The 12,627-nt window shown below is 38.5% G+C and overlaps 1 protein-coding gene across 50 annotated transcripts in view; it reads left to right on the top strand.

The window, feature by feature from the left end:
• Positions 1 to 12,627, top strand: part of ZBTB20 (zinc finger and BTB domain containing 20) — a 753,858-nt gene that overhangs the window by 634,978 nt on the left and 106,253 nt on the right. Inside the window, exon 1 of one of the 50 annotated variants that reach the window (XM_025990094.2) lies at positions 419 to 1,006. The exons of 48 other annotated variants lie outside the window; for them this stretch is intronic. The gene's annotated coding sequence lies outside the window, so the exon portion shown is untranslated. Of the gene's footprint in view, positions 1 to 418; positions 1,007 to 12,627 lie in introns of those variants that run through there. One more of the 50 variants, XM_025990095.2, reaches the window with a different exon arrangement.

Raw genomic sequence — 12,627 nt, 5'->3', positions numbered from 1 at the left:
TTCTCTGCAGCATCTGTCTGCTGCACTCCTAGACCATCGTTAATAAACTTTCACACATCACACGCAGACCCTAAGATGCTGGCACCTGCACATAAATATCTACCGTTCCCAGGACTGGGGGAGAAAACTCCCATTTTTTTAAAGACCTCTATCTAGTGCCATTTGTATTTGCACTTTTTGTTTAGTTGTAAGTTTTAATAGTTCCCCCTTTGAGGATTTGTCAGTACGAGCAGTATTGCTTATCAGAACACACCAACAGTCTTTTTGTAATATTCGCTTTTCCCCTTTGGTTCAGCCGAGCCTGCTGACAGATCATTCAAATTCAATTGTTTTATGTCTAAGCCGAACAGCTAATTAAAGTAGGGATGATTAACCTGACTGGCACTGTCGCTCTCCCTCGCGCTCTCTCTCCCTCTCCCTTTCTCTCTCTCCCTCCCTCCTGTTCCAATCAGTCTTTTTCTCACACTCTCTCTCTCTCCTTCCGTGTGTCTCTCTCTCTCTCTCTCTCTCTTCCCCTCTCTCTCTCTCCCCCCCCCCCCTCCCTCTCCCTCTCTCCCCCCTCTCTCTTCCTCTCTCGGTCTCTCTCTCCCTCCTTCGGTTGGTCTCTCTCTCTCTGTCTCTTGCTCTACTGTTTTTTTTTTTCCTCTCTCTCTCTCCTAAACGTGGTCTGCTTGCTGATGGCAGAATGGCACTCGGAGATTTGTGCATTGTGTCTGGTTTCCTACGGGCAGGCTGACCCAGTGCCTCCAGGGACTTATCAATAGACCACTCAGAAGAGACACAGACAGGAGAGAGGAGGAGGGGTGGGGGGAGAGAGAGAGAATCAATATCAAGAATAGAAGGAGCTCCGAAGCCATTTTTTTTTTAAAGAAGTATCGGGACTTGGGAGAGGGTGACAAAGAAGGTTTTTCAAAGAGGCAGTGGAGGAGGTTCTAATAAATTTGGAAGGAAACAGTTCCCTGTCTTGGGAAAAGGAGAACTCCTGACTGATTAGCATTCACACCAGGTATGAGATGTTCGCTACCCCTTATCACTGTGTCGCAACCGAGATGGAAAAGCCTTTTTTTTTTTTTTTCCAGGAGACTGAGGGAGCATGTATTTCGCTGTGTTTGTTGTTGGGGGGTAAGGGGGGTGGCGTGAGATCTGTGGGCATTTGTGTATGGGAGCAGAGAGAATGGAAGCAGTACAACGGGGGGTGGGAAAGAGTATGGAGTGTGTTACTGTCTTCCCTGTCTTTGTGCACCCCTGGGGGGTTACCCAAGTTCATTTCTAGCAGGTGGATTTGGACGGGAGTTACTTAACGCTTGACCGCCAGTTTTGAAAAAAAAGAAAAAGAAAAAAAAAACGTTGCTTCCTATGTCTATTAAAGGAAGCTCCAATTTCTCTCTCTCTCTTCCCTTCTCTCTCTCTCTCTTCCCTTCTCTCTCTCTCTCTCTCTCCCCTTCTCTCTCTCTCCCTCTCTCCCTCTCTCTCTCTCCCTCTCTCTCTCTCTCTCCCTCTGCCCCCCCATCTCTCTTCCCCTCTCTCCCTCTCCCTCTCTCTTCTTTTTTTCCTCTTCTAACCAGACAGCGGGAGGGTTCCTGGCTCCCAGCCAGCCCAAAAGCCTCTAAGTGTTTTGCACTTGTTTCAGGGAGTAGCTGCCCGGGGATTTTTCAGCATTTTCACTAGAGAACAAAGAGTTCTTTACAAAGGGAAGGGGGGGGGGGGGAGTGAGCTTAATGTCTGATATATGTTTTTCTATTTTTATTAGTTTTTCGCCTAAAAAGAAAGAGACAGGAACAGAACATTCACTCTATAAAGACACAAAGACATTCAAAAGAAATCCAGTTATCTTTTCTCCCCATCACCCCAATATATATACGTACAAAATAAAAAGGAAAAAGACTAATGAAGTTGGATATGTTGCTCTTTTCTCCTCTTTTAATCTTTCTAAATCCAACTGTTCTTATGCTCACTCTATGCTATTTTTTTCTACTCACAATAAAAGTTGCTCAGGATGCATCTTCTCTTACCATCTCTTTACCCTGTCTGGGTCCCCAAAATCCTGTGGAGGAGAGGATTAGAGTACGCCAAATAATCAATGTAGTGGCGAGAACATCTTCTACTTTTGCCACTTGGGTAAAAAGTTAATTAAGGAATTTGGGCTCCCCAAATACCAATGGGGTGCATTAGTTCATCCAGCCTCACAAGTTCTTGCATCCATCTGTTTAAAAGGTACCGCCTGTGTCACTTGTCAGTTATTAAGAAAAGGTACTAAGGGAGCAGATACTTGTATTTTATTTTTGTTTCCATCTAATTACGTAAATGACAAAAACCCCCAGAGAGATTACTTGCCCCATCCGTGATACACTACTTCAAGCGAAATATAGTCTAGACAGAGATTTTTCAACGATTCTGATTGCCATGTAGCTTTGTGTTCTCTACTTGATTTTTTGCCTATGCTTGTATATTTTTACCATGAATTTGTGTTTGTAGCAAACATTCCAGAATGCTTATCATTTTCAAATTAATGCTCCGACAAAAGGAAAAAGAAATCAGCATGTGAACTGTTTGTGCAAAATGTACTAAACAGTCCTATCGTTTATAAATGGATTTATATCTTTATCCTAATATTCTTGAATTGTAAACTCAAGAAAATGTTTTCTTGCTGAAAGTTCTCCCCCTAATGCATTTGTATCTCGATTGTCATTTGGAAATCTTTTTAAGGTACATAATAGACATAAACTGAATAAGGGGGAAAATGCAAAAGCACCAGAAAAAATGCTTAAATATATATTATGTACAGTACCTAAGTACAGATAACTATTTTACTAAGTGAAAATGAGCTACAACAGTTGTTTCAAGATTCAGAAACTCTTTTCTTTCTTTTCTTTTCTTTTTTTTCCATTCACTGAAAATATCATCTATTCCTGTCCCTGGGGAGAAAAACTGTAGGGAAAATATAGATATATACATTTTTCCATATTTTTAGAATGCATTTATGTAACTGCTTCTTAAGAGTGTAACACATATCAGGGCAGAGTGTGATGTCTACTAGTCAGTAAACCCTTCTGGCTGGGAGGTGTGAGCGCCTTATGTTTGAAGTAACTTGATAACAAGGAGTCTTTTCGGGAAACCTTACTGTGTATGTGTTGCCTCAGTAATGACCCTCAGAGAAAAAACAAGAGCTAGGTGGCCACTTGAACTCGCTGAAAGACATTAGATTTAGGGGAACTTTTGACAAATCCAAAATTTTTTAGGGTAGCTCCCTTCTTACAGTTGTGTGTTTTCTTCGGGAAAATTCTTGTATTGCCTCCAGACTTTTCTATCTTTTTTTGTAAAGATTTTTCATGCTGCTAATAGTGCTTCAGGAGAAAAGGATCTTTAAAAAGAAAGTCATCAAAATAAGAGAAAAGAAACTCGATCTTTAAAAAGTTTTATATTGAAGGCAAGAGCTTCCCACCCCCCCACACCCCACCCCCTTTTGGCTTGTTTCTGATTTTTTTCCCCTGAACTCTTTTGTTGCTGTGGGCTGTTGTGCTTACATTTTTGTTTTTTGTTTTGTTTTGGGTTTTCTTTCTTTTTTCTTTTTTGCTTTTTTGCTTTTTTTTTTCTCCTCTATTTTTTTTATGTGACCAAGGGGGTCTAGGGAAGGGGCAGAAGGGGTCTGGTAAGAGGCTGTTACTGAAAGCTGTACTAGCCTCTCTTGATCCCAACTCAGGCAGCTCCTATCAGCTAGTTGTGCCGCCAAGAGTACAGTGAAAGGTGATAGCTGTCATTCTGGGATTCTTCGTGGATCTGACCTGAGAGTAACACATTCACAGTCGAGGAGAAAAGGGAAAAAAAAAAAAAATAGAGGAGGAGGAAAGAAAAGCTCTTTGAGCTGGAATACACTGGCCCTTTCTTCCTGTAGGCAATCCGCTCCAGTTCTTGGCGACGTGTCCTGCACTATCAGATATCATATGACTTTTTATTTAGATTCCTTTTCGGAGAATGGCCTGTTAGGACTCTGTTTGTTTTCTTTTATTTAATTTCCTTCTCCCCTCACCCGCTAGTTTTGTGTATCTGTGTGTGTGAGAGAGAGTGTGTGCGCGCATGCATATGTGTGTGCAATTTTTATCTTTGTTTTTGTTCTGTTGATCTGATGCTTTATTTAAGGACAAAGCTTTAATTATTTCAGTATACTGGTTTAATCATTTGCCAAAAAGAAACCTCATTCTAGGCTTTTTGGGGGGTCCATTTTTAAACACATCCATTAACACAGGAGGCTAGAGATCCTAAATGCCTGCTGGTCGGCCCCTGGCCCGCTCCCTCACCTTCACTTAACCCTCCCTTCATCAGCATGCAGGGCAGTGTGAGTTAGGAAACACCTGTGCTGAGTTCAGAGGGAAATAAAAGTAGAAGCAACTTCTTCAAATCTGCACTCCTAGTTTCACTTTAATAAACTTTTTTTTTTAATCGTTGGCTTTTTTTTTTTTTTTTTTGGCACCCTCTGCTGAGTTTGAAAGCATCAGAGATACTGAACGATGTGTCTGTGGAGCTTTTGTGAGGTCAGCTGAGCACCCCTGGAAAGTAGAGCAGGGGCTGAAAGTCATTCAGAGACTTCAGAATTAAGTGGGAGATTTCAATAAGATCTGTGAGATCTGTGGGCCGTGCAGGGCTTGGTGATAGATGGTGAAATGGAATACTTGGGGATCCTCAAGGAGGAGAAAGAGAGACATTTCCAGGGAGGGTAACACAGGCATTCCTGCTGCATGGAGTACTTTGAGAATCATAGTTAATCACATTTTTATTTTGTGTAACTTGCTGTTTAGCCAATTGATATGCGATTGCCTTCCTTCCATGCTTCTTGTATAAAACAGAGGAATTAAACTGACATTATTACAGGGTTTCTCCTAAATTTTTGATGTCTTTCTTTTTCAGTTTTGCAGAGTTCAGATTTTAGTTAGCAAAAGAAAACAGAACTTCTCTGGGTGTGTAACTGGTTGGTTGCCTATACATTATCCTCCACATGCTATACCTTATCTATGCATAATATGACATATCCTGTTTGTATCAGGATCCTTTTTTTTTAAAATAGTAAATAGTAGTAACAAGCTAGACTGCTCTGAACGTTCAGATGACCATTACATTCTTTAAATCCATAGTTCTTAGTTCCTTGTTACTTTCCCTAAGATGATTTTTCACAGACCTTAAATTTCTAATGCTTATCTCAGCCAGAGGTGAGTTCTGTTGAAACTTGGAGGGAAATTTATTCCACCCCTTTAAGAGTACCCAAAAGGGAAGGGAGAAGTATTTTTTCGTTCAACAAAAAATTTTAGAAGCCTTTTTTTCCCCCAGCGGAAAACTCTAAAACAGCTTTGTCTCAGAACGTTAAACTTGGCATGGATAAGAAATGTGAGTTTTGCTTTGTTTGAGGAAATTTGTTTTTGAAACAACAATGTTATAAATATTTTTAAATTGCCTGCTGAGCATGCGCTGTATCTGACTTTATTCATAGTTTTAAACACACACCAAAGTGCAGTCTTCTGAATGGCCACAGGTAAGGCTGTTGATTTGTATGATCTTTCTCAGAGCTACCTCCAGTGAGTCTACTCAGTTTTCCAGAAGGGAAAAGGGCGAGAGCTGAGTTTAGACCTGGACTCCCTTCTAAAAATCATAGAGCAAAAGTAGATTCCCCCAGTAAAGCTTGCACATTATACTTAGGGTAAGTACTGTTCAACTTTCCTTTCTTATAGGAGTCGCTTGCCTTAACTTTTCGGCTTAATAGTAGCAAAGTAAATTAGCAAAAAATTTAACTCAATGAGGTATTTGACTGAATTAGAAAATTTGCAGATTTTTAAGGGCATCTCTTGTGCATAAATTTGGGGATACGAGGATTTGCCAGTGAAATGATAGCAGCTCTGTGCTTACAGAGCAAAGATGTGCTAGTCTGAACATGCCTGATCTCATCTGGAATCGAAAGCTAAATCTAGGTGGGCCTGTAATAATACCAGAAAAGGAACACATGTATCTTTTGTGCAGCCTTTAAAAAAAAAAAAAAAAAAAAAAGCCAGGCTTCCAAAGGGAATGACGAAGAAGTAGGTTCTCCTCTTGCTTAATAAGTAGTCATATTTTGCTTCTGGAGCTATGTGTTTCCAGTTGTTTTGGGTTGTTTTGTTTTGTTTTGTTGTTGTCACTGCTGTTGAAGTATATTCTTTCCTGTCAGTGATTGTTAACACTTTCCATATTTCAGAAGGGCTTTATCTCCATTAATTCCGTTTGATGTTTCCTCACTTGGTTACCTTTCTCAAGTCTGCGATGACCCTTCCAGGCTTTGCAGTTCTGATCGATTCTTGCCAGAATATATTTACTCATTAGCTGTTTGTTATAGTTATGATGGAGATAATCTTGTTTCTCAGGCCTTTATAACTCGCCAAACAAATTTCATTTTGAGGTGAAATTTCTCATAGTTGTTCTTGACTCAGAACTGAACTTGTCTTGGAAAGGCTTGAAAAAAAAATGCAACTAGCCGTTGAGGGTTTTTTTTTTTTTTTTTAAGGACTAAATATTTCAATAAATGCAGAGGGATTATTTTACAAATAACGTTGATATGCAATGTTTTTCTAATTCGTCTTTCTTTTCATGCTTTAAAACAGAACCTGAAAATTAAATGTATAAAAAAAAAAAAAAAGAAAAGAAAAAACCTGCCAGGTTAATGCTGATATTTTAAATACCCAATTTAAAATAATTCAAAGTTTTGATTTCTATGCAGCATATCACCTTTCAATGTCAGTCAGTAATACTTTGTGCAGACATACATATATCTACACATATGCACACACAGAGACGCAATTCCACTTTACATCTATATTAATTTTATTTTTACATAAAACACGATTAGTATTAATGCAAACTTTTATTAATTTATTATATTCTATTTTTTATAATTTAGAAATCCAGTTAACTCTTGCCTCTGATTATTTAATATATGTATATGCTTATTAATATCTATTTGTAGTCTAACAAAGTATCTTAATTTATAGAGTATTTTATAAGTCTTTCACACTTGAATTTTATGCAGCTACATTAACATTTGAGTTTTTTCAGATACGCTTTGCTTTTTGTTCCATATCTGTTACTATGTTAAGAAGTTTTTTACTTTCCCAATCTAGAAAGACTATGGCCATTTTCCCCTATATATGATTTCTATATATCTTCAGTATTCTGAAGAAGAAACTTTCCAACCTTTTGATGTCCTGGAAAGCCTTCAAACAAGTGGGAGAAGTAATCTTTACCTTGCTACTCCCCAAAACTCCTGCAATATCTGCCCTCACTGTACCACCCCTCACCACCAGCAACCCTGAAAAAACAACAATAATAAACATGATATAATTTTTCTGATCACAGAACCAGGAAATACCACAGAAAATTGTGGCATATGTAGGCAAATGCCAAGAGCTCCTCCAGTAAGATCAGCTGTTTTTGTACTTTTTTTTTTTTCTCTCCTGAATTTTGTTTGTGACTCTTTTGGCTTGCTGAAGCATATCCCCATAATCTTACGAAGCCACAGCAAATTCCCAATGCCACAACAACACTGTGCAGCTGGGGAGAGCCCAGAAGAACTGATCCTGGGTGGCTGCAGACTTCCCCAGCAATGATGCAAAGCAGAAGGAGTAAGTAGGCTATACACTTCTCTTTGCTTTTTACCTGGGCTGCTCCACCGGCCAGGTAGAGTGATTTTCTCTCGGTAGCTTTAGCTTAGCTATCTAGGGCTTTTCCTTAGCTATCTAGGGCTTTTCCTTCTGTAACCAATGGCTTTCTGCCTCTTTCCAAGGATGGTTTATATAGCAAAGCATCCCATTTTCCTTTTATACTGGCACATGGGAAGCTTTGGAGATTGGGAAGGGTAAAGGAAAGGGGGCTCAGAGTATCTGAGAAATACTCTGAATGGCCTCAAACTCAAAAGCGTTTGGGGGGCTGTAACTTTTTCATTCTCTCCAGAGCCTTTAAGAGGTGGAAAGTAGTGAATGGGATAACTGTAGGGTGCGAACCATGATCTAACTGATGCAGTAGATGGAGCTCTTCCCCCTAAGTCTGTATTTAAATTAACGTCCCACTCTAGTTTGTGGGGCTCTCTGTTTCAAGGTGTGTCATTACTACACACGTAAAATCAAGGGCCCAGAGAATTGGAGAAGAGGTTTCCTGGCACTTTTCAAAAGAGATGAAGCATTTGTTCTGAAACACAAAGCATAGTGCAGGTGAGAAGTAAGACTGGGGTGGGAAATGAAGTTTACATATCTAAATTTCTCCCTATGTTTGTTGATAGCCCTAAGTGTGAAGTTAAATCCTAACACTTACTATACAAGTGATTATTACTTTAAATGCAGAAAAATGTAGGGAACCTGTAGGATTTGGGGCTGTGTTCGTTACAGACCTTCCAGGCTATCTGAACCGGGCAGATCTCCTCTCATTTTATTCTGCAAAGGAATCTTAAGTCTGAAAAGGTAATTGTTTCATCCAATTAGTCTAGAGAACCTGGCTGAAATGTTACAAATTCTGAATTGTGACAACGCAGAGGAGGGCAAAGCAGCTGTGTTAGGAAGGTGCCTTTATGGAAGCCAAAATATTTTCAGCAATAACTGAAAATAGATCTCCAGTATCTGTTTGAATATGGAAAGAACTACTTGTTTATTTCTCTCTAAATTAACTGAAATGAATAATTGCCATAAAATTTGTGTCGCTGTCGTTATTCTCAGCACCAATAGGATAAGTTCGATTGTGTCCCTCTCTGCTTCCGGGAGGGAAAATATATGTATTCTGTAGGTAGTAAATTATCTTCCTTAGTGAATATCTGCTCACAGATTGGAGATATTACTGCATATCTCTTGTTAAATCTTGATAAGATCATTTGGCCAAAGTAGAACTCGGCTTGGCTTTAGTACCCAGAGAAATAGCATTTTTAAGGGACTTGGATTTCCTTTGCATACCACGTGTCTGAGTCCGATACGGTCCAGGAAAATAGAGAGGATGAGACAAAATTATTCCTAAGCAGCCGCCGTAGGCCAAACACTGAAACAGTGCCAACCTGGACCAATCAGGCCGGCTTCTCAGAAGATACATGCTTTTGTCGAACACTTACATGAAGAGAAAGAGGGAGGAAGCCCTTGAAATTGCATTCATATGATGATTCCTCACTAATTTCAATAAAGTCCCTGGTAATAAATTCACAATTTTTATTCTTTTGTAAAGTAGAAAATGTGAGCTTTCTTGTCCAGCTAAGGATCTCTAAATGTTGTACTCTGACATCTTTTGAACAAACCTATCCTTTTGAATTTAAGCAAGTGAAAAACTTCTCACAGAGAGCAAAGAGTAAAATTGATGGAAACTCAAAATCAATTCCAAACCCATTTCTGGCATGATGAGAATAACATTTGTGCTGTGTTTAAAGCAGTTTAAAACAAGAAAATGATAAAATGATCAATATACTTAAAGCCAAAAATAACCAGGACAGAACGATCTGTAATCCATTCCCATTCCTGAAACTCTCCCTCTTGATCGAATGTGAAAATAAATGAATGTATCTTTTATAAGGTGGCATTGTCAGCCTTATAATATAAAGCAATGATGAGATGCCAAGCTTTCAAGTCTATTATGCTATGTTTTCAGAGTTTAGCCAAATTTCTAGATTTAAACTATTGTAGATTTATTTATTTGTGCATGCCCTGACCCCTGACCATAGAAAGAGCAAAGTTGAGGAACATATAGAATGTGACAGTGAACCACATTGCTACTTCACAGTCCATGTACTCTATCTATTAAAAAGAAAGAAAGAAAGAAAGAAAGAAAGAAACAAAGAAAGAAACAAAGAAAGAAGAAAAGAAAAAGTTTAAGCCACAACAGAAAGAATATTTTCAGCTCTATCTGAAAATTGGTGGATAGTCAATATGGAACAGGCTGGAGATTTCTTTAAAAATACCTGACTCTCGACGAGTTTATTAAATTCAACACACACATAAATACAAATCATGCATATTTTATGCTTATTGCTTTAATAGACCGAAAGACTAAGTTCACACTAATAAATTTTGGACTTGTGGATTCAAGGTCAGTAAAATGCCACTGTCCAGGTTTATAAAAACCTCCCTAGATGTAAGATTTTTGCCCCAGTGAATGATTTTCTACCAATTTTCTAGAGTCATTTGACTGACTGGTTATATATTGATCAGATAAAATAAATTGTCCTTCTGGATGAAGAAGTCCTAGCTGAAAAAATTAAAATGACAACAACTTGCATAAGCACGTTTAATTCTGTTGACCTAGGGTGCAGTAGGAATGACGATAATTCTAAATGAGCACTGTGACGAATGTCACTACAAAGAAGCATGTATGATTACATCAGTAAGAGTGAACTCAGTGGGCAAGGTTAGGAGGGTGAGACACAGGAGCTATGACAGTAGGGACTAGTGATTAAAGTTATTGGAAATGTTTAAAGCCGGTGGCTGGCTGGAAAATTAACATATCGAAGAAATGAGTCGGTCAACTTTATAAGTAGGTAGGAAAGCAGTACTTTTTCCTATAGGATATAATTAACTGAAGAATTCACCTTTGCTGAGAATTTTAACAACTTCCTAAAGCTTTGGCTGTCCAGTGTGATACTAGTTGTAAAGAGCTGTTGTGCACATCTGCTTAAAGATTCATATAAGTGTAATTGTTATAGCAACTTGTTATGCTATTGTTTGAAGTTGAAAAGCTCTGCCTTAAGTGTCGACAAAGCAAATGTCAGCATCATAGAATCATAATCATTGCATCTTAGAGCTTGAAGGAGCCTTAGATATCTCAATATGGGTGAGTGGGTTAGCAAACTCTCCAGAAAAAAAATACTGAATATCTGTTTGCAGCACCACATAGGATTTGAGAAAAATATGTATTTTTATGTATTACAATGACTTATATTTGGAAAACGATTTAAAAGGAAAGCTTAAAAAAAAATAAAGAACGTAAAGCTCCACAAATTCATCTTGACTAGTGGTGCTGTACAATGGATTCTGTGAACCAGGGGTCTAACTAGAGAAGAGTGAAAAAAATTTCAGAAAAGCATAAGGTTTTATTTTCATCAAAAGGGGCAGGGAGAGGTTAACAGATTAAGAAATGCTGTTTGGGCTTAAACCATTTACTTTGCTGATAAGAAAATTTAAACAGAGAAGTGACAAAACTTTCTCAAGATGAGAAAGGTAAATTGTATTAGAACTCAGGTTTTCTAGCTACCACTCGTACACCACATCCTGACCTCTAACACAATTTTTATAAAAATTAAAAGTAGATGATATTCCAGAAGTAATTGAGGAAGAGAACAAAAGAGCCAAGCCCTTTGGGTTCCTACTGCTGTACCAATAATCTTACCGTAATGGGGCAGGGGCAAATAAATGTGCTAAGGATAAGGCATTCTGGGGAATAAAAGAAAATGTAACCAGATCTTGCACTTCTTGGATACCCTCTGCTGTCAACACTGTTCCCCTCATACTCATATGTCCTCTAGGATAATTCAAGGTAACTTTTATTTCATTTCTCTTCTTCCATCTTCCCCCACCAAAAAAAGGGGGCGGGGAGGAAGAAACAAACAAAGAAAAGAGAAAGGAAAAGAAAAGAAAAAAATTACAAGAAATTGTAGTCCGATCTTTTAGAAAGAAGACCTTCTTCCTAGAAATCTTTTTGTACAGATGGATGTATCTTAGTATCTTATCAAAGTATGAGTTCTAATCAGAGGGCACTGAGTCAACAAGTTTAAACGCATTACAGACTGGGCTACTCCTTATTTCCTAAGCACACACCACATTTTCACATCCCTGTTCCTTTTCCCCTGGTGTTCTTTATTGCTACAATACTCTATCTTTTAATGTCTCTTGTCATATTCTATCTTATAGGTTAGTCATCTGTGTATCTGTTTGTAACATAAGGAACAGGTCTATGTCATTTGGGGCAATGCATTTAATTTCACTGGGCCTCTGTGAAATCCACATCTGTAAATAGGAAAATAATAACTATCTTGCTGAAATATTGTTAAGAATTTTATGAAATGGAGTGTATAAAGTGCTTGGCACAAAGACTAGCATGTGGCCATCATTCAATATCATTGCTGCTGTTACTACTACTATTATTAATATTCCCTTGTCTGCAGTTCTTTCCCAACAACATTCTTCGTGGGATCATAGGTTGATCTCATTGAGTTCATTATCTCCTCAAGCAACAAACACAAACACAATGACTTTTACATAATAGGAACTGAATAAAATGTGCTGAATCTTATGCAAGTCTATAGGGTCTATCACTCCTTTACTGAGATCCTCACGTTGTTTCCTGGAAGTGGAGAATAGTGGCTGGTGTTGGCCAGTGCCGACCTGCATACACCATAAAAGATGGGAGTGTTGCTCACTGTACACTAGCAGGGCCGCATTCTCTTTCAGGTTCCCCACAGACCCCCAACCACTTAGGATTGCTCTTTGCAACATCCCCAGGAGTGTCAGCTTATAGTTCTGGTTCATGTGATTAATGAGCTTGTTATACCTCTGTCTGTAGCCTGAACTAGAAACTTTCACTTTAGAGAGCAGGTCAAGATATCGAATTTAATTTTAGTTGCATCTGTTATAAGCCAATTGTGTATTCATTACA

This window comes from Vulpes vulpes, chromosome 1, assembly GCF_048418805.1.
Source record: "Vulpes vulpes isolate BD-2025 chromosome 1, VulVul3, whole genome shotgun sequence".
NCBI classification, from domain to species: domain Eukaryota; kingdom Metazoa; phylum Chordata; class Mammalia; order Carnivora; family Canidae; genus Vulpes; species Vulpes vulpes.
This window is presented reverse-complemented; position numbering and strand designations above follow the sequence as displayed.